Here is a 26,109-nt window from a genome sequence, read left to right as displayed (position 1 = left end):
TGCTGTCAAGGATGGATGGCAACAGGAACTCCCTTCAGTGCTGATGGGAATGCACAATGGTTTGGCCACTTTGGAGAACAGGAGTTACGCATACAGTTACCATAAAACCCAGGAAACATGCTTCTGGGTATTTATCCACATGAATCAAAAAACTTATGTCTCTTCAAAAACCTCCCCATGAATGTTTACAGCAGCTTTATTCATAGTTACCCAAAATTGGAAGCAACCAAGATGTCCTTCAATAGCAACAGATTAAGAAACTGTTGTACATCCAGACCACGGAATATTACTCAGGGCTAAAATGAAATGAGCTATGAAGCCATGAAAAGACACAGACGACCTTAAAAGGCACGGAGGACAAGAAGGAAGCCAATCTGAAAAGCCTACATATTGTTTGATTCCCAGCGAGATGACATTTTGGAAAAGACAAAACTGTGGAGACAGAAAAAGGATCAGTGGTTAACGGGGGTTGGGAATGGTGAGGCGGGATGAACAGGCAGAGCACAGGGAATTTTTAGTGGAACTACTCTGTATGATGCTGTAATGGTGGATACATGACATTATGCATAGATCAAACCCCAAACACAAAGAGTGAACTGCGACTTAGTTAATAATAATGTATCCATATTGCTTCAATCATTCTAGCAAACGTGCCATACTAATGTGAGCTGTTAATAATAGGGAAAACTGTGTGGTGGGGTGGGGCGGGGCAGAGATGAGGTAGACAGGAAATCTGTACTTCTGGTCCAGTTTTTCTGTAAACCTGACACTGGCCAAATAAATAAATAAATAAATAAAATCTCTTAATTTGAAAGCAAGGGATGGACAAAGATTTCTAAGAAAAATGGAAGCAATAAGAAAGCAGGTGTGCAATCCTAACCTCAGACAAAGTCAAATTCAAGCCAAACCGTATGAGAAGAGACATAGATGGGCACTTTATAAAAGCCACATTCCACAGCATAAATATTTTTTAAAAAATAAACGAGTTAGGGGCGCCTGGGTGGCTCAGTTGGTTGGGCGTCTGCCTTTGGCTCAGGTCATGATCCCAGGGCTCTGGGATGGAGCCCCGCATCAGGCTTCCTGCTCAGCAGCGTGTCTGCTTCTCTCTCTGCTCCTCCCCCTGCTTATGCTTGTGCTTGTGCGCGCGCGCTCTCTGAAATAAATAAGTAAAATCTTAAAATAAAATAAACAAGTTAATATTCTTTAACTCACGGATTGACAAAACTTCAAAAGAAGGCTTTGGTGCAGATGGGGCTGCTGAAAGCGCGGGGAAAGCGGTCCACTCATTCGGAGCCGGCAAGAGAAAGCAACGGACACCTACCCGGGGAAGGGCAGTGTGACGACCATACTTCCCCAAATTACAAATGCACCCGTCCTTTCTTAGACCCAGTGCTTTTCTTCTAGGAATTGAACCCGCAGATACGCTCAAACAGGTACAAAATGGAGTAAATTCAGAGATTCCTAATTGTGGCATTGCTGTGGCATTTTGGATAATAGCACCAGATTGGCTCCAACGAGATGCCTCTCAGTAAGGGACTCTTAAATAAATTATGCTGCTCCCACACAGTGCGTCCTAGAGAATGACACATCTCTTTACATATTGATGAAAAGAGATGACCAAGATATAAGATCTTAAAAAGCAGGGTGCAGTCCCAGGTCAGAGCATGTCACCTTTTGCGAAAAGTGAGGAGAGAGATCTACCCCTACCCTGGCGATGGCAGGAACAGGGTCTGTCAGGGTTGGGAAGCCCAAGGCTGGGGCACTGCAGGAGGAAGACTGGATCATCACTCCCTCCTCTTTTGTTCCTCTTCTGGAAAAAAAAAAATGATCCAAAATCATTTAAAAATAAATAAGGCAAGAGAGTCTATAATAGATTTTGGGATGTTTCCATTTACTCTTTTTAAACGTTGATCTTTAAAATGTTGGTTAGCTCTAGTTATCTGGACAATTTAATTATGTGGAACACCTCATTTCCTGACGATTCTGGATGAATAAGGCATTACTCTGGTTTGCTGACTTATGCACAATTACAAAGTTAACATTATCATCATAGCACAAAAGAGATGGGGATTTAGAACAAAGGATGGGGATACTCCACCACAAGACATGAAGGCAGAAGGAGGATGAAGAGGAGAGAGTCTGTAACTCTCTCACTGATTGAGGAATAAAGGTCTGATAAACAGAATAGATGAGACTTGTGTGAGGTGCCAGGCTTCAGAGCATAATAGGCAAGGCTTCTGTGCACAAAACAGCAAAGCAGGTTGCTGCCTTTATAAGAAACGCTTTGTTAGGCCCCAGCACTGACAGGGAGAACAGCGCTCAGTGTTCACGAGGTGCTCTGGAGGGAGTGTAAAGAAGGCAGAGGCATGACTTCTGCCCTAGGAGAAGCCTGGCACTGGCTACAGGACCCAGCCAAGGACTCAGGAATGGTAAATGTGCCCTCCACATAAGAACGCAAGTGCCAAGCAACTTCCTTGAAAGAATAGAGCAGAAGTTGACCGTCAGGCTGATAGGAATTGCAGAAATATGCCTCTACATGTTGTAAAAATCTGGATGTGTCATATGGAAATTCAGATTTTTTAAAGCTTTTTTGGAAAAATTGGAAAATCTAACAATGCATGGCCTGCTTTTCCTGCATATTAGCACTGACTAGAGTTGAGCAGGGACTGTGTTCCTTTATATGCATGCTTATGCACATAAGCATGGCCGTTAACCATGGTCCCCAGCTCTCCCTCTCCCCCTACACCTGGCCCTTTCCTCTCAGTGACTTCCCGGTATCTGTAGGTATTTCAGGTTGCAAGTCCTGAACCAGATGCAGGAAGGGTTAGTTAGGAAATGTGTTTTGGAAAGAGAAGATTCTTGAACAGATTCTGAAAGGCAAGGTAGAGTGGCCTGGTGGATCAGGTGTGAGGCATTTTAGAAGGAAGCTTTCTAGAAGGCCAGAGTGTTTCTTCCTGACTGAAAATTGGACCAATCACAGGGTGCCTCTGCTTTGGAGAAATCCAGATAATGCTGGGTAAGCAAGGTCTTAGCTCCTATCCTGTGCCAGGCATTTTGTAGGGGCACATCAGTGAATGAGACAAATGGTTGCAGGGAGCTTACAACCTGCTAGCGGAGGTGGCCAATTAACATGAAAAAGAACTCTTACGTGTAGATTTATACAACATAACTAGTACTGTGAAAGGAATGGACAGAGTATTGTGCTAGGGGATTTTAGCGAAGGTGGGCAGGGAAGGGCACTTGGAAGCTGAGACCTGAATGATGAAAAGGGTCAGGAATGTGATCAAGAAGGTGTCAGGCAGAGGGAACAGCATGGGCAAAGGCCCTGCGGTGGGAGAAGGGGAATATTCCTGAGACTGTAAGGACAACCAGAGCATCTAGAGCATAGTGAGGCAAGTGGTATGAGATGATGTTAGAGAAGGAAGCATAGTCAGACCCTGGCCATCAGAGTAAAGCATGAGAGCTATATTCTACCCTGAGAAGAAGCTGTGGAGGGGTTTTAACCATAGGAATGTCCTGACTCAATTTACAGATCGAAGGAACTTAAGAGAGGAAAGTAGGAAAGATAAGGCAGGGCGACGTGGAAGGAAGGCAGGGTTCACAGACGCACTTGGTGTTGGCCTGCTTACCCTTTCAGCTGCCCACAACCAGCATCAGGACCCTGGGCGGCAGCTCTGCCCCCCTGACTGCCGTCCACACCACTCTCTCCTTGGTGTTTCTTTCATCTCTACCCTTGGTGCTCATGTTTTAAAGCTTCCCCCTGTAACAGAATATCGAGGGAGAGTTGGCTTCCCTTGCGTCCTCTTCCCTCCCCTGCAAACTGCCCCCTCACACACTCACACACCAACACCGCAAGTGTATGCACACACACAGTGATCTCAGATGGCTCCGTGCTCAGGGATGGCAGGGCAGGCGGAAAGAAGCAGGTGGAAGAGTTTTGCCTGGCTAGAGCAGAGCGCACCAACCTGAGCTAAGTAGGAAGGATGGCAGTTAGGTAAAATAGGGCTAATTGGTAGTGGACTTTGAAGCCCAAGACAGGAGGTGTTTTAATATGATTTGGGAGGCAGCTGGGAGTCTTTATGGGCATGTGAAGAGGAGAGCGATGTGATCTAAGCGACCCTGGAAGAAGATGATTCTAGATGATGTGTGTCCAATAGAAGAGAGGGGACCCCCACAGGCTGGATGAAGGGGAGCTGACTGGGAGGCAGGAGTCCGTGTGTGCAGCAATTATAGTTTGGATCAAAGCCGTGGGACAGAGAAGGCAGACAGAGGAAGAAATAGCAGGATTTCATGTCGAAATTTGGGGCCTCTGTGTGTGTTAGGGGTGGGAGAAGTGGCCACAGAGACGAGGTGAATCAGAAGCTGGAAACTTGCTTGACAATGACATGGGAACTAGAAAAGGATTTGGTAGGACAGCCAAGGGAAATGTCTAATAGACCACTCAAATGTCACTCCTGTGGGAAATCGTCCCTCCCTCCATCCCCCACCTTGGATGGTAAATTACGCTCTCTCAGGTGTGTGCCCCTCTCTCTGCTTGCCCCGTGATGCTGAGTTGTAATATGTCTTTGTCTAGGCCTGCTGCTAATCTGTGAACCCCCAAAGACAGAGGCTCTATTTTGCTCCCTTTCTATTCCCAGGGCTGAGTTAGCACAGGGCCTGGCCCTTAGTAAGTACTCAACACGTTGCGGTGAATGAGCAGATGAATGAATGAATGGAAACTTTCCAGAGGCATGCCATTGAACCCCAGCCACCGTACAACACCATAAAACTTATAAATTGTGTGGCAGTTGTGGAGATCAGGTTACAGCTGGGAGTCTCACAGAGCCCCAGCCTTTCCAGCAGCTGACAGGTGGTTCTGGAAGTGGGGCTTGCGCCGGCAGACGAAAAACCCGAGGAGTGGGGACAGTGCTGGGGGAATTGGAGATCAAATTGCAGGGTTGTTTAAACACCTTAGGGTTACAAATGGGCCTTCACCCTTAAAATCCCATCTGCAAATACGTGGCCTTGAACTGTCTAAATAGCCCTCTTAATGTTAAATCCCGGGGTTGGTGGAGGTCGTTGGAAAGGCTGTGTGTGCTCTCCAGTTGCTTTCGCTGAAATTACGTTTGTGTTACAATGAAATGTGAAACCTGGGAAAGACATAAAAACGAACCTTTCCCACCACACGCTATGCCACCAATCCACATCAACCACATTGATTAAACTTTCTCGATAACTGCCTTTTATTCCACTTTTACTATGTGCCACACATTGGTTTTATGCCTGTTATATCATTAATAGTCACAACAAGTGCATGAGACAGGTGCGCTTGCTCCCAGCTTATATATTTGGTGATAGCTTTTTGCTGATAGTGTGAGAAGAGGAAAGATCTTGGGAGACAACTTAGTTCAAGCTCCTAAGTTTGAGGTCCGGATAGCTGATGCGCACACAGGGGTAGCAACTTGCTGATGGTTCCACAACTGGACAATTGATGTCCTGGGGCTAGAAAGCAAGCTTCCTGTCTTTTCTGCTGGAATATTTCCCCTTCAGAGACATAGAAGAGTTAAGCACCGGGATAGAAACACTGTCTCGGCCATGATCTTCAATGCAGGGATGTTTTTGTTCCTTGTTTTTCATTCAAGTCCAGGCAGGTCAGGGAACTGTCTTGAATGAGCAAAGTGGGAGTCTCTTGGAAGCCTGTTCCTGGTTGGAAACCCTTGGTCACTTAGGACCAAGATCAGAACCATCTGCCTGCTCTGGACTCTGCTGGAGAGCTGAGGGAATTGGGTCTTTTATTTGTGTTCATTTGGATGGTTAATTATGTAGATATGTGTCTATTTAGTGCACTAAACATTTAAATCAGATCAAATGGTCATATTGGTTTGCTTCCCGTACTGCCCAGTGAGGAGCAGATCATTGCCAGTAACTTTTGCACGAGGAGAATTACGAATTGTTCATGCAAACATGGCACCCTCTTTATTTTGAATACTTGGCTTTTTTTTTTTTTTTTTTTTTTTTAAAACAGGCTCTTGGTACACAGTGCCTGTGTTTTTCATCCCAGAGTATGTACTGAGTCTATCTTATGGGGTAAATACACTTGACATGCTCCGAGCTCCCAGCTTTCACCTTCCCTGTCTGATTCTAGGAGCTGCCAGGCCAACCCTTCAAGCCAACCCTGGGAGCTGGGCCCTGGCAGCTTGGCAGCCTGGTAACCAGGGGTTGCATAATGCACAAAGCCCTATCAGTTACCCCGACCAGTCTCCCACATTGTTTCTGGAACTTCGTCCAAGGCAGAATCCCCACCCCACCTTGGACTGTTCTGCAACTAACTAGACGTCTACGTCATTTTGTTGATGGTGACCCGAACATGGGTTTCTCATTTTTATTTCCTGGGGGCCCAACAGCCATAGATTCTGTGGGAATCAAACAAGAAAAGAGGGCAAGTCAGAATGGAATTTTCCCAGCCCCTCTTTTCCTTCCAAGTGTGGATTCTCTGGCTGGGGTCTGCCTGGCCAGCCTGCAGGAATTTGGACCTGAGTGAAAGAGGAGACACTGTGCTAGACGGACCGCATAGATATTCTAGGAGAAGGTGCTGTACACGAACCACAAAGCTCTGAGTATAAGGAGCTTATTAAAGCTTCAGATCCTTTCAGGCCACTCTGGAACAGCTCTTCCCCAGCCGTCTGTTCATATTCTCTCCCTTTCCCCTCTGGCAAGTACTTTCTGGCTTGGAATGTACTCTGTTAGCCTATAAACAGGTCAGAGCTTCTCTCCATTCTGGACTTAAATGTTCACGGTTAAAAAAATAGACCCTCCCAAAGTACCTTGGATTAGACTTTCTGGGGGACACTCTGGCAACACATATCAAAAGCCAAAAGGCAGTCACATTTTGGGGGATTTGTCCTGAAGAAACAGTCAGACTCATACTTTGGGCTCTCAGTACAAGATGTCCATTAGAGTATTGTTTAGGTGAAAGCAATGGGATTCTGGAGTTTCTGCTGAGTGGGGTCAGGCAACATCTCTCCCACCATATGCATTTGCATCCACTGGTTTAAGAGGCTGAGCATAGGCTAAGTGAGGAGCCGAAGGGCTCTTGATGATAAAATAATTGAAACTCTGTCTTTTTTTCTTTTTTTCTTTTTGAGATTAAGGCATATGCAGGTAGGTCTGGTGAATGTGGCCCCAGTGGAAACCGGGTGGGGGGAGTGCTAAGATGAACTTCATCATAAAGGAGGAAGCAAGCTAGGCTTAGCAGCAGGACCTCATCATTAGAAGGAACCAGGAATTCGGAACACAGCATGTTAGCTGATACCAGCACTTGAACCAATCCCTCTGCTGGTGACTGACCATTCTGGTTTGCCTGGGATTGAGGAGTTTCCTGGGGCCTGGGACTTCGAGTGCTGACATCAGAAAAGTCCCAGCAAAGTAGAATAGTTGGCCATCCTACCTCTACTAGGGAGATGCGGTTGGCACTAGGAGGAAGAAGTTCTGTAAGAATGATAATGTAATACAACACCGGACGCACTGGGCTTGGAGCAGCCTCGCTGCGGGATCCTCGCTGAACTTGGCAAAGATGTGTTTTCCTTCTCACTTCACAGGGGTAGTACCAGCGATAAAGATCATCAGTTTTGAAGTACATGGTATGAAGTGATGGTATTTTGGTTGTGCCGACATTTGGAACAGCAGATCTTCAGAACATGGTGAGGAGTTGGTGCAACAAGAGACACCAAGTTCCAGCCTAAAGTGCACTCCTGTGCGACTGTCCTGTGCGGGAGGGGTCATGCTGGCCTGGCTGGGCGTGGAAGCAAGCCATGCCAGGAATGAGCCACTGACACATATAAGTATCCCTGGGGGCTCTTGGAAATATTTAGGGAGGAAGACTCTAAAAATGATGGGAGTTGGGGCCTTAGAGTTATTAAATTGGAATTTATGTTACGGGGACTACATTTGTGCTCATCGGCAAGCAAAGCCTGAGACATTCAGGTCCCATTCATGAATAAAAAATTAAAATATACTATCTGATAATAGGAAATTGATTAAATAAATTATACTATTCATAGTCATTTGGAATATATATATATATATGTTAGAGAGAGAGACATGTAAGGAGAGTTATAATATTATTGAGTGGAATAAAATCAGTATGTAAAATATGGCCCTACTTTATTTTTTTTTTATTTTTAAAATTTTATTTTATTATGTTATGTTAGTCACCATACAATATATCATTAGTTTTTGATGTAGTGATCCACGATTCATTGTTTTCATATAACACCCAGTGCTCCATCAGTACGTGCCCTCCTTAATACCCATCACCGGGCTAACCCATCCCCCTACCCCCTCCCCTTTAAAACCCTCAGTTTGTTTCTCAGAGTCCACAGTCTCTCATGGTTCATCTCTCCCTCCGATTCCCCCCCTTCATTTTTCCCTTCCTTCTCCTAATGTCCTCCATGCTATTCCTTACGTTCCACAAATAATTGAAACCATATGATAATTGACTGTCTCTGCTTGACTTATTTCACTTAGCATAATCTCCTCCAGTCCCACCCATGTTGATGTAAAAGTTGGGGATTCATCCTTTCTGATGGCTGAGTAATATTCCATCGTATATATGGACCACATATCTTCATCCATTCATCTGTTGAAGGGCATCTTGGCTCTTTCCACAGTTTGGCTATTGCGGACATTGCTGCTATGAACATTGGGGTGCATGTGGCCCTTCTTTTCACTACATCTGTGTCTTTGTGGTAAATATCCAGTAGTACAATTGCTGGGTCATAGGGTAGTTCTATTTTTAATTTTCTGAGGCACCTCCACACTGTTTTCCAAAGTGGCTGTACCAACTTGCATTCCCACCAACAGTGTAAGAGGGTTCCCCTTTCTCCACAACCTCTCCAACATTTGTTTCTTGCCTTGTCAATTTTTTCCCTTCTAACTGGTGTAAGGTGGTATCTCAATGTGGTTTTGATTTGAATTTCCCTGATGGCTAATGATGATGAACATTTTTTCATGTGTCTGTTAGCCATTTGTATGTCTTCTTTGGAGAAGTGTGTGTTCATGCCTTCTGCCCATTTTTTGACTTGATTATTTGTTTTTTGGGTGTTGAGTTTGAGAAGTTCTTTATAGATCTTGGATACCAGCCCTTTATCTGTAGTGTCACTTGCAAATATCTTCTCCCATTCTGTGGGTTGCCTCTGTGTTTTGTTGACTGTTTCCTTTGCTGTGCAGAAGCTTTTTATCTTGATGAAGTCCCAAAAGTTCATTTTTGCTTTTGTTTCACTAGCCTTTGGAGATGTATCTTGAAAGAAGTTGCTGTGGCCGATGTCAAAGAGGTTACTGCCTATGTTCTCCTCTAGGATTTTGAAGGATTCCTGTCTCATATTGAGGTCTTTCATCCATTTTGAGTTTATCTTTGTGTATGGTGTTAGAGAATGGTCAAGTTTCATTCTTCTGCATGTGGCTGTCCAATTTTCTAGCAAAATGTGGCCCTACATTAATATAAGATGTCTACATTCTTAATTTAGATGCACATGTATGGGCAACCAAGAGAGTCTAGAAGATTAACCATTAAATGGACTCTGAATAGTGGGATTTGGGGTCACTTACGTTCTTTATTTCTTTTTTTTTTAAGATTTTTTATTTATTTGACAAAGAGATAGAGAGAGAGCACAAGTAGGCAGAGCGGCAGGCAGAGGGAGAGGGAGAAGCAGGCTTCCCACTGAGCAGGGAGCCTGATGCGGGGCTTGATCCCAGGACCCTGGGATCATGAGCTGAGCTGAAGGCAGACACTTAACCAACTGAGCCACTCAGTCTCCACATTCGTTATTTCTGTTGGTATCTACTGGTATCTCATAATTTTATAATTTTTCTAAAAGAGCATGCAAAACTTATGCTACACACACACACACACACACACACACACACACACACACACACACTGAAACTATCTGCACATTCTACAGAGTTGTAGTTTCCCAAACCTTTTCATAAAAAAGGCATCCTATCTACAATTTAAGATATGTTTATACTGAGCACTGACACCTTGACTATTCATAAAGAACAAATCACCCTTAGGCCTGAGCTAGGAACTACGTGCATTTTGAAGCCCTGGGGGTAAAAAGCAACTGTCTGAGTTCTCCTCACCCTCTAGATTCAGGAACTAGGGGGGAGGGAAATTAGAACTCCTCTTACATTTTGCCGGCAAAGGTGTCCTTAGGGCCCACACTTGCATGAGTAACAGGCCCAGCAAGCTTCCTGAAGTGGGCACACATGAGACTGAGGCCTGGCGAGGGCTCTGGGCACGTTTGCCTGAGCAGAGCATGGCCTATGGCAGGGGTCCCTGCAGGCTTTTCATGGACCGGAGCCCTCACATCTGTCAGCCCAGAGCCTGGTAAGAAACAGAGGTGAGGGGGTCCCCCAATATGTGTGTGTTGCACTCATTAAGCAAGGTCGGCCACCACAGGAGCCTCAGGCATTTTACTGTGCTCTGGAGCTCAGCATTTTGTGAGACACTTGACGTAATACGAATGCAGTGGCCTTTGTGAGGCTCGATTTGCCATCCCTCTGTGCTCCCAGCCCCGAGAAGTAACCACGGGGAGTAGCAGAGTAGCCGTTCCGGGAAGGGGCGCTGGGCTGGCGCTGTGTGTTAGAATGCCGTGCACTGCTAGCTGATGGCCCAGACAGTGGAAATGAGAGGACACAGAAGCAGCTCTGCTTGCCGTCTGCAACATGCCTTTCCCGTTGATGAGCAGAATTCAGAGGGCTTCAGAACTGCATACTTAACAGAAGCTCATCCAAACCTCTTTGGTCTGGATAATGGGCTAGAAATCAAGCTCTTGCTGAGAGTTTCTGGTTCAATCAAGTCAGAAAATAACTTGAATCTCAATTTTTTTAATACATACAGTTTTATAATATGATTGAAGGGGTCCTTCGGCCTTGAGTTTTTTGTTGTTTTTTTTTTGTTTTTTTACCAGCTAACCCACACTTCTCCATTCCTCACCTAGCATCCAAAAATGCACAGGGTTCTGTCCTAGAAGATTTCGTTGTACCCAAGCTGTCAAGAAATGAACACTTGCTTAAAGTATTTGGTCTGTCAGAGGGTTTCAAAAGAGTTAGGTGGACTTCACCCCGTGGAATATAGAGCATTTTTAAGTTGTGCCCATTGAATTCTTTAAAGTATGATCCTGTTTGTAGTAGCTACAGATGGGACATGGTAACTCCTGAAAGCAAAACTCTGCTCAAAAAACAAAGAAAAAGAAAAAGAAAGAGGAGGGAGGAGGGAGAACATAGTCAATCACATGAGTAATAGCACCTCTTATAACTTTAGGTCATTTCTCTGTCTATAGAAAGTACTAAATTATGTGAAAAGGCATCTTTTCTACTCTGTGTAAAGGTAGGGGAGAGGGATATAAAACAGAAGAGAAGGACATGCTAGTAATTTAAATTCTGTCAGTAATGGAGTTTCCTGAAAATATCAGTAAATGGAATTATGCTCTTCGGAAGCTTGGACCTTACTCAGTAAAACCCCGTCTCTGCAAGTCTCTTGGATTACCTGGGGAGACACTACAACTCAAGAGTTGGAGTCAGGGGTTCAGAAGTCATAGACTTTTCAATCTCAGCATTTCCCATCTTTTCTGTTCAGACGTCTGAAGCAACTTTAATGGGAACCTCAGTTCCTCGTGCATCCTAAAACTCTAAAATTGCCTCTCGCTGTTTAGCTCTCTGAATGTCCATTAACCTCATGCACATTTACTTAGGCCAATACTGTCCACCTCCTGTTGCTCTCTCTCGGTATTTTTTTTCTATTTTTAAAATTAGTATTTCCCTGTAGGAAATACAGTGAGGTCTTCTCTTGCCTAAGGTCAAATTCTTCAAGGCTTTAGAGTGTTAGAACAGGCAGAGATCCCAGCCCTGAGCTAGTCCAACCTCTCCTTTTCACAGGTGAGGAAACTGAGGTCAGAGTAGTTCAGAGACTTATCTACAGTCACAGAATGATTTTCTGCAAAATAGAGAACGGTATGGATTGTGTAGAGTGACAGGCCTCTGAGGATACACAGACTGCAAATCCATCTTTTGCCCTGTGGCCTGAGGCATAACCACGGAACCACAGACTCTACGTCATCTATAAGATGGGGGTAATAACATATATATTAAGGGTTGTTATGTGGACTAAATGAGAGCTAAAAGAATGTCTGCCCCAGGATAGACTTTCCATAAATGTCAATTTCTTTTCTTAAAAAGACAAGACACCAAAAGAAGTCAAATATTTAGAGGTTTAAGATGGCCAGATTCCTCAAATTTATTTTAGGCCACATGTAAACAAGGTAGGACTTCTAAACTTAACTGATTTCTGTGATTTCTATAATGCGTGTCATTTCCTAAAACCCCATATCTCCATAGGAACTCCCTGAGACAAAAATATTTCCACCAACGGCAGAACCTCGTATCCCTGTGCTTTCCTTTTGGAGCCTGCAAAGTGCTCCCCTCCACACACATTGGGAGGGGGTAGGGACCTTCTTGACGTTGGCCCATATTACTCAGGGTGTAGCTCAAGATCCAGAGAATGGGCCTCCTGATAAGATTCACTTAGTAATCATAGAAAAGCAGGCTGAGCTCTTGGTGTAGAATCAGGAAAATTATGAGATGAATGGACCGTTGTGAATATGAAACATAGCCTGCTCCTCAAAGTGAGAAGGAAGAAAAGAAAGATAGAGGCAATTATCATCCTGTAAACATCAGTTCCAGCTGTAATAATTGCGTGTGTGTGCGAATGCGTGTGTGGTTAAGTAGCAGGAAAGTGATGATATCAGGAACAATAAGTGGCTTGGGCTTCAAAGAAACAAATCATGCCAGCACAATAGCTTTTTTTGACAGTTATGAATAGATGAAGGGGAAATGCAAGAGATGTCATACAATGTTGGTAAAGATTTGATATGTCTCAGGAAATTTTATTTGCAAAATTAGCTACAAGATCACAAGGAAAGGTTATTGATAAATTGCAAAGTATCTCGTTGTAGGAAGGTACAGAGGTGGCTGTCGGGGATGGCCTTATTTAACACTTTCATCATTAATTTGGAAGAGGGAGTGAATCCTTCTGTGTGTTCATCAAAATTGCAGGTTATACTAAATCAGGACCTGGTGCGAAGACTGATCAGCCAGTGACTGACACAGAGGGGTCCCAAAAGAAGGAAAATTGGACAGAAGCAAGAGCCAACTGAGAAAATCCACGTTTTTAGGTCTGTTGTGATTTACTTTTCTTGTAACGCATGGAATGAGAACCTCATAGCCAAGTGGAGCTAGACAGATGTGGAGGAAAAGATGGGCAATAGAAAGGAATCTGTTCACCAGTCATGATGACCTGCATCTGTTGGGGGGCCAATGAGTGCCACTTCTGCATGTGGACTTGGTACTCTGTGAGCAGGTACTCAGAGGAGGCTCAGGGATATGAAGAATCCCATGATAGGAGAGGAACTTAACATTTTGCATAATCTAACCATTACTCACCAAGTATAATTTGACATAGATTTTATTCCCTTGACTTCTAGGAATTCTATAGATTTACATTTTATCTGTAGGTCGGTGGTCCACTTTGAGTTAAGTTTTATAATAGGTACGGAAGTATGGGTCAAAGTAAAATTTTTTGTATAGGGATCGAGCACCATTTCTCAAAAAGATTATCATTTCTCTTGAATTGTCTTTGTACCTTTGTCAAAAATCAGTTCTCACCGATGTGTGAATCTCTTTCTAGAATCTTTCTTCTGTTCCACTGATCTAAGTGTCCATCCTTTTGCCAATAACTCACTGTCTTGATTACCATAGCTTTATAGTAATTCTTGCCATCACCTAGTGTGAGTCCTGCAACCTTGTTCTTCTTTTTCAAAATTGTTTTGGCTATTCTCGTTGCTTTCTTCTTTCATATAAATATTATAAACAACTTAACAATATCAATAAAATATCCTCCTGGTATTTTCACTGAAATTTCTTTGATTCCCTTGGTCAGTGTGAGGAGAACTGATATATCAGCAATATTGAGTCAACCCATGAACATAGTATATCTCTCCATTTCTTTAGGTTTCTTTGATTTCTCTCATCGGTAGTTTTTTAAAGATATGGATCCTGCATTTGGTGCTAATTGTAAATGATACTGTTGTTTTTTAATTTCAAATTCTCATTTTTATTATTTATATATAAAAATACAATTGATTTTTACCTATTGACCATGTATCTCGTGGCCTTGCTGAACTACCTGTTGGTTCTAGGACCTCTTTGTAGTTTCTTTGGAATTTCATAATAGGTAATCATATCATCTGTGACAGAGAATTTTATCTCTTCTTTTTTAATCTGTATGTCTTTTATTTCTTTTTATTACCTTATTGCCCTAACTAGGACTTCTAGTCAATGTTGAATAAAAGTGGTAAGAGAAGAAATTCCTGCCTGTTCCCCATCATAGGAGGAGAGCAGTCAGTCTCCATATATGATATTAGCTGTAGGCTCCCAGTAAATGCCTTTTATCTTTAGAGAGTTCCCCTCTATTCCTAGATTCCTGGGAGGTTTTAATCATGGACTGATGTTGGATTTTGCCAAGAAAATTTTGCATTCATTTTGAGAATCAAATTATGATTTTTTTGCTTTAGATACTCTGTTATCTTTTTGAGAAGCTAAAAGTGAAAATGGGAATTTATACCATACCACAGTTCTTAATTTTGTATCAATCTAAGTTTTTGTCTGATATCATATTCCTTCTGCCTAAAGACCTTTTAAAAACATTTCCTGCAGGACACATATGATGGCAATAAATATTATGTTTTTATTTGTCTGATAAATTCTTTATTCCTCCTTCATTTTTAGAAGATATTTTTTCCAGGGTAGAATTCTGAATTTGACAGTTTCCTTTTTTTTCCTTTTGGTGCCATTGTCACTTCATTGTCTTTTGGATTGTATAGCTTCTGACAAGAAGTCTATTGTAATTCTGATCTTTGTTTGTCTATCTGTATTGTATTTTTTTTCTCTAGCTGCCTTTAAGATTTCTTCCCCCTTCCCTTGGTTTTGAGCACTTTGGATCTGATGCTGGTAGAGAGCGTGTGTATGTGTGTACGTGGTTAGTGTTTATCTTGCTTGGTCTTCTCAGAGTTTCTTAAATTTGCAATTTGATATTTGTCACTAATTTGGGGAAATTTTCAGCCACTATTTCTTCTCTCTTCTCTTTCTGGGATTCTAAGTATACCTATGCTGAACCATTTATTGTCCCACAGCTCTTAGAAGCTCTGTTCTATTTGTTTACTTAGCATTAGTTTTACTCTTTGTGTTTTAGTTTTTGTAATTTATGTTGACATATCTTCAAGTTCACTGATTCTTCCTCCAGCTGTGTTGAGTCTACTGATGAGGCTCTTGAAGGCAATACTGAAGGATCTGTTACTATACTTTTTTCATTTAAGCATTTTTATGTGACTTGTCCTTATAGTTTTCATTTCTTTGCTGAAATTACCCATCTTATCTTGTATATTGTCCTCCTTTCCTATTAGAATCTTTAACATATTAATCATAGTTATATTGAATTCTTTGTCTGAAAGTTCCAACATCTGTGTCCTGAGTTTGGTTCTGTTGTTTGCTTTGTCTCTTTGCAGTGTGTTGTTTTCCCTTATTTTGTTTTACCTGCTTTATAACTTTTTGTTGAGAGCTGGACATCTTGTGTAGAACAGTAGAGACTGAGACAAGTAATTTTATGCTGAAAATGGGCAAAATTTTCTTACACTAGTCCTTTACTCTACCGTTTTAAATGAATCCAATAAGGATGTGAGCTGTGTTTAGGGTTAATTGTTGCTATGGCTACCCACAATGCACCACGTGCTTCAAATGCCTCTAGTGATGACTTGTGTGGAAAATCGGGGCTGGTTTGTCATGGGCTTTTTCTCAGTGGCTGCCTTACCCTTAGCATTAGGTCATCCATTTTTGCTGCACCTCAGAGACAGTCTCTTTCCACACTATTGCAATTCTCCCTGCAGAAGCCCCCACTACTTGACATGTGTTAGCCTGGTGATGTTACAGGGGCTTCTAATGTTCAGATAATATGACAGACTTACACAGTCACTGTGCCCTTGAGTCTCATGGGCTTTCACTGCTTTCTCAGTATTCCTGCCTCTTCCCTGCTGGGTTTTCACCGTACTTAAGAGTGACCATGTTTGTGGTCCTTCTTCCTAAAGTTTAAGGCTTATGTTCCATAGGGGAGGTAGGGGAAGGATCAGGGAGAAGGGAGTCCTCCCTTTCCCACAGCGCTGCCATTCACCTCCTGCAAGCATGCCCTTCAAAGGATGCTTTCTCAAGACCCTCACCATTATTTTTTTGTGAGCACATGGGGAAGCTAATAGAAAAGAGTGTACAAGAGGGTAAAAATCTAAAGCCCCTGGCAATCTTGTTTTCTGTACATTATTCACCTTTACTTAGGCTTTGCTGACCTGCACTCAGTCTTCACCGACTTAACAATTTTAGCTAAGTTCTTCTTACTAGTGTCCGGGTGCGTGTATCTCAGGTAAGAAAATATTCTCACCTCCTCTGTCTTTGTAAGCACCTGTCATTCCTTACCTCTCTGATAGGGGAAATAGAGATGTGGATTTGCTATTTGTCTGTTTTTGTGTGTGTCTGTTGTTGCTGTGTTTGCTGCTATTATGCTATTACTGTTTTTGTAAGGATGAGTGTGATACTCTTTCCAGCTTTCTGCATCCCCAGATGGAGCAGAAAATGTCTGTTTGCTTTTGATGAGACAACTAGAAATCTGCCCTGTGTTTAAGACCAGATCCCATTCTGTCCACCCATGCCTCTACCCTTCCTTGTGGCAGTGTTTTTAGGGATTTGGAATTAAAGGTCCCAATGGAGAACGGAAAAATACACTCCCTCTGTAGGTAAAAGAATATGCGCCTCCCGTATATTTTTTCCACCTCCTATATCTATTTGAATCATTTGATATTTGCCATAGAGTCCATTTTGGATATTTTCTTCATTATTCTTCTCAAGTCAATAAAATCTTCAGAAATTCTCTTGTGTTGAGAAAGCATGTGAATTATGTTATTACAAATTTATTTACCCTTCATAACACTTCACAGAAGCTTTTCTAAACCACATTTCCCATTACCTATTTCAAAAGTATAAAGCTAACAGGCTATTCTATTATTTCAAATAATAAAAGAAATCATTCAATTAGTAGTATGTCAGATGAAAGGGACACTTTGAATTGTGGCATCATTCTGAACATATGAAAACCAAAGTCTGCACCTGTCATAACTATGGGATGAGGCATGAATATTCTATACATTTCTGATTAATCAAAATCCATGCAAAAATATCAGTCAGATCAGAAGAGTCAGAATTGATTAAACCACGTTTAGCTTATCTGTATTGTCCTGGTATCACACAGATTAGAATAGAAGCCAATGTGATAGTGTGAGAACAAAAGACTTGTCAACCTGACACTATTTTAAACACAGAAACAAATGGAATCTCGCAAACCAATTCTGATTAACTAAACCTGACTCTACCTTGAAAAACATAATGATATTTTTATGATTTTAATATGGTTATCAGCACATCCCTTCTATTCTAAGATATCTAGACACATAATCTGCAGGGATTGGGAGATAACATCTTCAATTTGAGAATAACATGGTCTGCAGTATGCCAGCCACATACAGGAAACTACAGGGCCAACTTGTCTCTGGTGTGATTAAAAGCTCACTTGAAAGGACCTCTTTGCATGTGGAACTTTTCTGGGCAAAGGATAGAGAGCTTCTTTGTCTTCAAAGAGCTTCAAAGGATATGTGGAAAAAAGCATGTGCAAACTGGAGAATCGGATGTGTGAGGTAAGGAAAATATTAACATTTTATGCTCAGCTGATGCCGCGTCTCTCAGGCCCCTACTCCTTGGCTTCTTCCCCCAAATAAAATGTGTTCAGATAGAAAGGGGTAGAACAAAACCCCACCCGATTCCCTCCCTCACATTGCTATCGTGCTGGGCAGGCTGAAGACTTCATGTGGGCTGGTGATGGAGGATGCAGAGGTGGACCTTAATAGTGGGGGCAGCTGCTGGGGACAATTTTCCCTGCCTGGCCTCAGAGGACCTTGCAGTGGGCAGATGTAGCCATGGGTCCTCTACATGTCTAGAATGCATTTTCCAAACAACTCATTTGTCATGCCTTTTGCTGTCATATTTCTCACCTGAATATTAAACCTTATGCTCTCTGAGAAGCAGGAAGGAAATGTGAACAGACATAAGCTTGCTCCTTAAGCTTTTCCTCTCCATTCTCTCTCCTGAAATTCAATCCCTTTGGGCCCCTACAGCCCATTTCTTGGACTTGGCAGCCTCCCTCCCTCCAGTGATATACATCAGCATTTCTGATAGAAGCGCCTGCTGGTCCTCCCACCCTGTTTGGCAGAGGGTGAGGTGGGGAGCTCTTTCAATAGGGCTGTGTGCCTTTAAAAAAAAACCAAAAACACAAAAAACCCCTCCATCTCTGCCAAAAGCCATAAATGGTTTCAATAAAGGCACTTTTTTCTTTTGTTTTTAAGGAGAGAAAAGCTTTGTGGGGGGACAACATAAATTTTAAAATCCACAATTTGTTCCATTCAAAACCAATTAGCGATCAGAGCAACAATGGGCTTTTTCTGGGCTTCCACAACATCAATACCACAATAGCTCTTCCAAAACAAGTCAAGTTGAAATATTCTCACCTGACATCCCTCTTTTGTTTTTTTGTTAACCCAACCCCTCGCCTTTCTTCGTTCACTTTTCTTAAAATCCACAAACTTTATTCATCGGCAAGCAACGGAAAGAAGCGTGACTTATAACATTTACAAAGTCAGGGCCAAAGCTTCTCATTTAAAGCTCATTGACCATTCACGGAAACACTCCTCTATTTGACTTGCAGTGAAATTCCACTTTGATAAACCCACTGGAAGACATTTTTTCCCCTCTCTTTTCTTTGTTTATTGAAATGAAACTTACATAACATCAAATTAGCCATTTTAAAACAAGCGGTTCAATGGCATTTATTACATTCACAGTGTTGTGCAACCACCACCTCTATATAGTCCCAGAACATTGGAAGAAATTAAAAAAAAAAAAAGTAAGACACTTTAGGAGCACCTGGGTAGCCCAGTCAGGTAAGTGTCTAACTCTTGTTTTCAGCTCAGGTCGTGATCTCAGTGTTGTGAGATCAAGCCCTGCATTGGGCCCCATACTCAGCGCAGAGTCTGCTTGTGTTTCCCTCTCTCTCTCCCTCCCTCTCCCTGTGCCCCTCCTCACAGCACATGTGTGCTCGCTCGCTCTCTCTCAAATAAATAAATAAATCCTTAAAAAAAAAGTAAGACATGTTAGAGTCAACCGTCCTTCAAATTCTTTACATAAAAGATCCTTTTTAAAAAGAGCTTCTCCAATTCTAGTCCATCCTAGGCACTCACAACACTGATATTTTAACCAGATGAAAAGATGTTTTAATAATTTGTTCCTATAACATCAATCAAATCTGCTCCAGTACATATTCTAGAATTTGCATCCTATTCTGAGGGAAAAAAAACCCAGTTAATCTATGAATGGGTAGGAATGAAACTTCTACAAATTAAAAGATCAAGAATTTTTAATGTTAAAACATTTTTAATGTGAGTATTACTTTTTAAAATTGTCTCATGTGGAGAAAGGGGAACCCTCTTCACTGTTGGTGGGAATGCAAACTGGTGCAGCCACTCTGGAAAACATTTGGAGGCTCCTCAAAAAGTTAAAAATAGAACTACCCTACAATCCAGCAGTTACACTATTAGGTATTTACCCAAAGGATGCAAAAATATTGATCTGAAGGGACACATGCACGCCGATGTTTTTAGCAGCATTATCAACAATAGCCAAATTATGGAAAGAGCCCAAATGTCCACTGACCGATGAATGGATAAAGAAGATGTGGTGTATATATATATATACAATGGACTATTATTCAGCCATAAAAAAGAATGAAATCTTGCCATTTGCAAGGATGTGGATGGAGCTAGAGAGTATTCTAAGTGAAATAAGTCAGTCAGAGAAAGACAAATACCATATGATCTCACTCATGTGTGGAATTTAAGAAACATAACAGATGAACATAGGGGGGAGAAAAAAAGAGAGAGGCAACCCATAAGAGACTCTTCACTATAGAGAGAAAACTGAAGGTTGCTGGAGGGGAGTTGGGTGGGGGATGGGCTAAATGGGTGATGGGGATTAAGGAGGGCACTTGTGATGAGCACTGGGTGTTATATGTAAGTGATGAATCACCAAATTCTACTCCTGAAACTAATGGGTTTTTTTTTAAGATTTTTATTTATTTATTTGACAGAGAGAGACACAGTGAGAGAGGGAACACAAGCAGGGGGAGTGGGAGAGGGAGAAGCAGGCTTCCCGCTGAGCAGGGAGCCTGATGCGGGGCTCGAACCCAGGACCCTGGGATCATGACCTGAGCCGAAGGCAGACGCTTAACGACTGAGCCACCCAGGTGCCCCTCCTGAAACTAATATTATATCATATGTTAACTAACTGGAATTTAAATTAAAACTTGAAAAAAATAAAATTGTCTATTTTAAAAAACAGGGATGTTTTAAAGTAAGAAATCTAAGGGATTGACAGAAAAACTGGAGGCAAGTTGGGGCAAGTGGAGAGAGAGGGAGAGGGACAAAGTGGGGATGACAATTTTGACACAAAGAATTGGTTTGAAATTTTGTACCTTATGCACTCCAGGAGTAACAATGAAATAACATGGATGAATATAAAGTGCATATGCCAGGACTGAGAAAGCATGGAACTTGAGTGGCACCATGAACATAAAGTAGAATCCAAGTGTTGTGTCTTCTCTGGAAAGGTTGCTGTGCTCTAGTAAGAAATGCCATTTGTTTAGTGAGTAGAGAGATGTGCTTCAGAGACCACCAGTTCTGTTCCACACACAAGTTAAATGTTAGTCTGTTTCCTATCGGCTGTTGTACATGCTGGTGGTGGTGAAGCTACCCAGCATCTAGCTCTGCTTTCTCCCTCCCAACAGGTATCCCCCAGGCCTCCACACACTCCAGGAGACTCAAGAGAAGCTGACCCCCACCACAGTTCCCAGGAGTGAGCCTGACTGAATAAGGGCCATCCTGTTCCTGGCCTTTCCTGTGAAGGGCCAGATAGCAAACACTTCATGTGTTTGGTGGTCATGACAGTCCCTGTGACAACCGCTCAAGCCATTGTGTGTGAAAGCACAAACAACACACAAATGCATGAGTGTGGCCCAGCTGCAAGAAAACTGTGTTTGTGGACATCTTCACATCATGAAATATCATTCTCCTTTCGATTTTTTTAACCCCTTAAAAATAGAAAAACCATTTTTTTGCTAGCATACTGTACAAAAACAGACACTGGGTTGAATCTGGCCCATGGGCCACATACAGTCTGTTGACACTTGCTCTGGAGACCAGCATCATCCGACAGCATTTTTGCGGGGGGATAGTGGAAATGTTCTATAAGTTGACCACATGTGACTTTAAGTACTCGAAATGTGCCTGGTGTGATTGAGGACTTGAACTTTTAGTTCGATTTAATTTTAATTAATTTAAATGTACACAATCACCTTTGGCCAGTGTAATAAGGAATCTGCACTTTTTGACGTCTGATTTTAGGCCTCACCCCTCTCTCTTCCCCTTGTGCCTGCATCTGTGTAAGCAGATAAGAAAGCCTGGGTGCTCCCTCCTTTGGAACCAATGGGAGATTCAAACCATGCAAGCCCCAGCCTGCACCCAGGAACTCTGCCATCGGCCCCACCCTGACTACAATAAAAAATCAGGACAGCCCCCTTTCCCTGCTCTCTTGAGCCATTTTAAACCTGCTTGAGAGGCCTGCCCTGCTCTCCTGAGAGACCTGAATTATGTAAATTATCAAACATCTCATATCCTCCTGGTGTGTATATGGCTTCATTGGCTTTGACATCCAAACCAAATTGGGACGAGGGTTCATTTGCCTCTCTAGGGGTCCATCACAGTGAGTCATTATCATACGGGACAACACAGCTCATAGAATGCTAGTTTGTTCAGGGATGGGTAGGTGACACTGTCTGGAATTGGACTGCTGAGAAAACAATGAGAAGATAGCTAAGGATGTCTGGGAAATTTTAATTTTTTGGAAACAATCCTCTGTCTTTGACTCAATGTGAACATGGAATTCTGTAACCCATTTGCTGCTGGCATCTGTGTTTTACCAACAAGGGGAACCAGCCTTAGAGAATGAAATTGATCCTGTGATGGGATAGTGGTCTTTAATGACAATATTGAACTGCTGGATCAGCCCCTTCCTGAAGGTGCCACTTCCTCTCAGTTTCCAGGGATGTGATTTCTGAATCAGATGTCTGTCATTCTGAAACAGTCTAACATATATAATTGATTCTAAGAAGCACACTCCCCCAACCCAATTTTAAAATCTCTAAAACTAGAATCAGTCTTACAGTCTACAGCACGATGTAGTTTATTGGAAGAATCTTTTTTCTTCTTTGCAATACATAAAATAATGTTGTGACTTAAAACGGTAGGGTCTTAGATCTGACAAGCTACCATAGATTTGATGACCACTTTAGGCTTTGGGATTTCTTTCTTTCTTTCTACTTCCAGTTGTTTAATGTTTTATGTAAGCTTTTGTTCTAAGATAATCTTTTCTTTAAGTTGCATATACCCCCTCAGTATTATAAAGCTGCATTTTTCAGGTTAGCACATCTTCAGAGCATGCCTAGTTGAACTTTAGTACCAGAGTAAGATTTTATTACCTGAAGAATACATTCTCTTTTGTGAATGGAAGGCAATATGCAAAACATCATCCCAACGTGGAAATATCATTTGGGAATGTTGACTGCATTAAAAAATATTGTTAAGGGGCTGACATACTCTAGTGCTATTCAGGCGCTGAATGAACTGGCCTTGGATAAAATGGAAAAGAGGGTGTCTGCTTAACTGTATGCTTGATGCACTCCATTGTCCCTGCCTACTGGTGGGCAAACTTAACTATGAATTACATTTCTGCTATTATTCGATTTTTAACATTCTTTTTGTTTTATTACAAAAATTCAGCATAATGCAAGCATATTATTAGGGGTTTTAAGTCTAGAAACTACCAAGCATTGCCATTAATTCAAATAATACTGAAATCCAAAATAAACACCCACTTTCGAGAGCCAAAACCCCCAATCACATTGAATTCTTTTATTATAAAAAGGTCCTTCTTGCAAGTATTCCCTCTACTCCACCCCCAAAACTCTCTCAAAATGGGAATAAGAAGCTGTAATGAAAAATAAAGTCCTAGTTCATAATTTTCACAGAAAAGATAATACCTCAAAAAGTATGTGACCTATTTGCAGAGCACTACAAAAGTTTGAGATATATAAAAGTAGTCTTGAATAAATAGATTAATGGTTGTGCATTGGAAAAGTAATGTCAATCTTACACAAAATACTTAATAGATTTATGAAATCCTCATTAATACCCAAGATAAATGGGGAGGGGGGGAGTGTGATAAAGTAATTTTGAAGATGAAGGGCAAAAATAACCCAGAATATATTGAAAGTAAAGATTAATGAAAGAGAATTTGCCTTATCAGATAATGCAACTTAGATAATTAAAGCAGTGGGCTACTGACAAAAGAATTGGCAGACAGATCAATGTAATGGATTTGATAGCCCAGAAATCGACCCCAGTATAGATGCAAACTTAGTGTATATTAAAGGTGACATCATAAATTAGTGAGAAAAGGAATCATTTTTGAATAATTGTGCTGGGACAGATGGTTAACTATTTGGAAAAACAAAGTTAAATTACCACCCTAAAATACATTGCAGTGGGTGACCTTTGAGTTATCAAATGCTAGAGGTAAATGTAGAATGAGAAGTACTCTTTAAGCATAAATGAATCCGAAGAAATCACAAGGAAAGAGTAAATCACAGCAGAAGATAAAGCATATGTGTCTATCTACTCTCTTGTACCCAATGCCCATGGAATCCATAAGAAAGAATAGTTTGGAACAATCAAATTCTACATAAAACAAACAAATAACATAAGGACCATTATCAGAAATTGATGAAGCTCTAGAAGATAGAAAGTAGAGAAACTATACTCCAAAGCAGTAAAGACAAAGGTCCTCCACAGGTGAGAACTGTTTTCCCAATAAAGCCTTAAACCAGGCATTCTCAAAGGGTGGTCCCTGGACCAGCAGCCACAGCATCTCCTGGGAACTTATTAAAAATGCAAATTCTTAAATCTCAGTGTAGACCTAAAGAGTTAGAAGTTTGGGGAGTGGGTCCCAACCATCTGGATTTTAACAAGCCCACCAGGTAATTCTGACACACGTAGAATTCAAGAACTTGTATTCTAGGAAAACTCCATGCTCATGGTCAAAAACAGATGCTAAAGAGACAATCAGCAGGATAATTAAATAAAGGTCTACATTCCTAGCAGCTGGGCCGATAGAACCCCCTCTCTACTGCCCATAACACTTAGCACAACCTTCTCTGTAGGAAAGGTGCCTAATGTCAGTGCTGGGGCTGGAGGGAAAGGGGAGCAGAGACTGAGAATTTCATACCCCCTCCATGCTAGCAGGAGTGGAGGAAGAGATTTTTCTCTCTAGAATGATTTCTATACAACATGGCTCTCTGGAGTGGTAGCTCTGAGAAGGGGGACTCTAAGAGTTGCCTGGGAGCTGAGGAAACAGGCATGCACCCCCGACAAGTTACTGCCACCAGGTAGAAACTGAACCTCCTCATCTGGAAGTCAAAATATCCCTCTTGCCATCTGTCCCCATCTTGCCCCCTGCACTCACCTATATTCAGAGCTCTTATTCACCAATAGGAAAAGAAGCATGCCGTTTGGCTTTGGAAAATTGGCATGCAGTTTAGAGTAGCCATTGTTTTCTGCAAAGAGTCAGATAGTAAATACTTTTGGCTTTGTGAATCAGTTCTCTGCGGCAGCTAGTCAGTTCTGCCACTGTGGCACAACAGCTGCCACTGAGTATACATACAGCGCACAGTAAGACTCGGCTTTCTGGCATTATCCCACTTAGTGTTCTCTCAGCTTCCTGGATATGTGCCTTACTTTCTGTCGGTAATTTGGGAGGTTCTCAGTCATTATGATTTCAAATGTTTCTTCTATTCCTTCCCATCTTCTTCTGCTATTCCCATTACTCATGTTACACCCTTTGTAGTTGTCCCACAGTTCCTGGACACTCTGTTCTGTTTGTTTGTTTGTCTGTTTTCCCCCCAGTCTTTTTTCTCTTTGGTTTTCAGTTTGGGCCATTTCTGTTGAGGTATCCTGAAGCTCAGAGATTCTTTCCTCAGCTGTGTCCAGTCTCCCATCAAAGGTGTTCTTCATTTCTATTAGTGTTTTTGATCTCTGACATTTCTTTTTGGTTCTTTCTTGGAATTTCCATCTCTCTGCTCACAGTGCCCGTCTATTCTTGCATGCTGTCTACTCTACCCATCAGAGCCCTGAGTATGTTAATCGTCGTCGTTTTAAATTCCTCGTCTGATAATTCCAACATCCCTGTCATATCTGAGTGGTTCCAGTGCTTGCTCTGTCTCTTCAATCTGTGCTTTTCACCTTTCAGTATGCCTTGTAATTTTTTCCTGATAGCCAGACACGATGTACTGTGTGAAAGAAACTGCTGTGAGCGAGTGTTTAGTAACACAGTGAGAACGCCTGGGGATAGGATGGTGCTCTATACTCCTACTAGTAGATCTCAGTGTTTGAGTCAGCCTGCATCTGTACTGTGAGCCTCACATGGGTGAACCCCAGCCCCCTGCCCGTTCGGTAGGACAGAATGGCAAGAGGGGACCAGCCTTGGCTGTTTCCCTGACTCCAGGTTATGGTTCTGAAAAAAAACCCACGCAGGTGGGCAGATCTTGTGACGAACAGAAGGCCCTGACATTATTCAAAATCATTCCTTTTCCCCTCTCGCTGCAGGAGGCATGTGGGGGTTTGGCTCTGATACGCACCTTGAGGACATGGTAAAGCTCCTGGAGGGAGAACTCTCACAAGTGTGGGGATCCCCAGTGCCTGGATCCTGCTGGAGTTTTTCCCTCTCAGAGTTGTCCTCATTGAGCCTCCAGCAACTTGT

At 42.1% G+C, this 26,109-nt stretch overlaps 1 long non-coding RNA gene across 2 annotated transcripts in view; it reads left to right on the top strand.

Annotated features, from left to right (window-relative positions):
* Positions 1-26,109, top strand: part of LOC118522109 (uncharacterized) — a 273,431-nt gene that overhangs the window by 188,151 nt on the left and 59,171 nt on the right. For both annotated transcript variants that reach the window (XR_013445791.1, XR_013445790.1), the window contains one exon: positions 13,096-13,214. This is a non-coding gene — a long non-coding RNA (uncharacterized LOC118522109). The remainder of the gene's footprint in view (positions 1-13,095; positions 13,215-26,109) is intronic.

This window comes from Halichoerus grypus, chromosome 2, assembly GCF_964656455.1.
Source record: "Halichoerus grypus chromosome 2, mHalGry1.hap1.1, whole genome shotgun sequence".
Classification (NCBI taxonomy): Eukaryota; Metazoa; Chordata; class Mammalia; order Carnivora; family Phocidae; genus Halichoerus; species Halichoerus grypus.
This window is presented reverse-complemented; position numbering and strand designations above follow the sequence as displayed.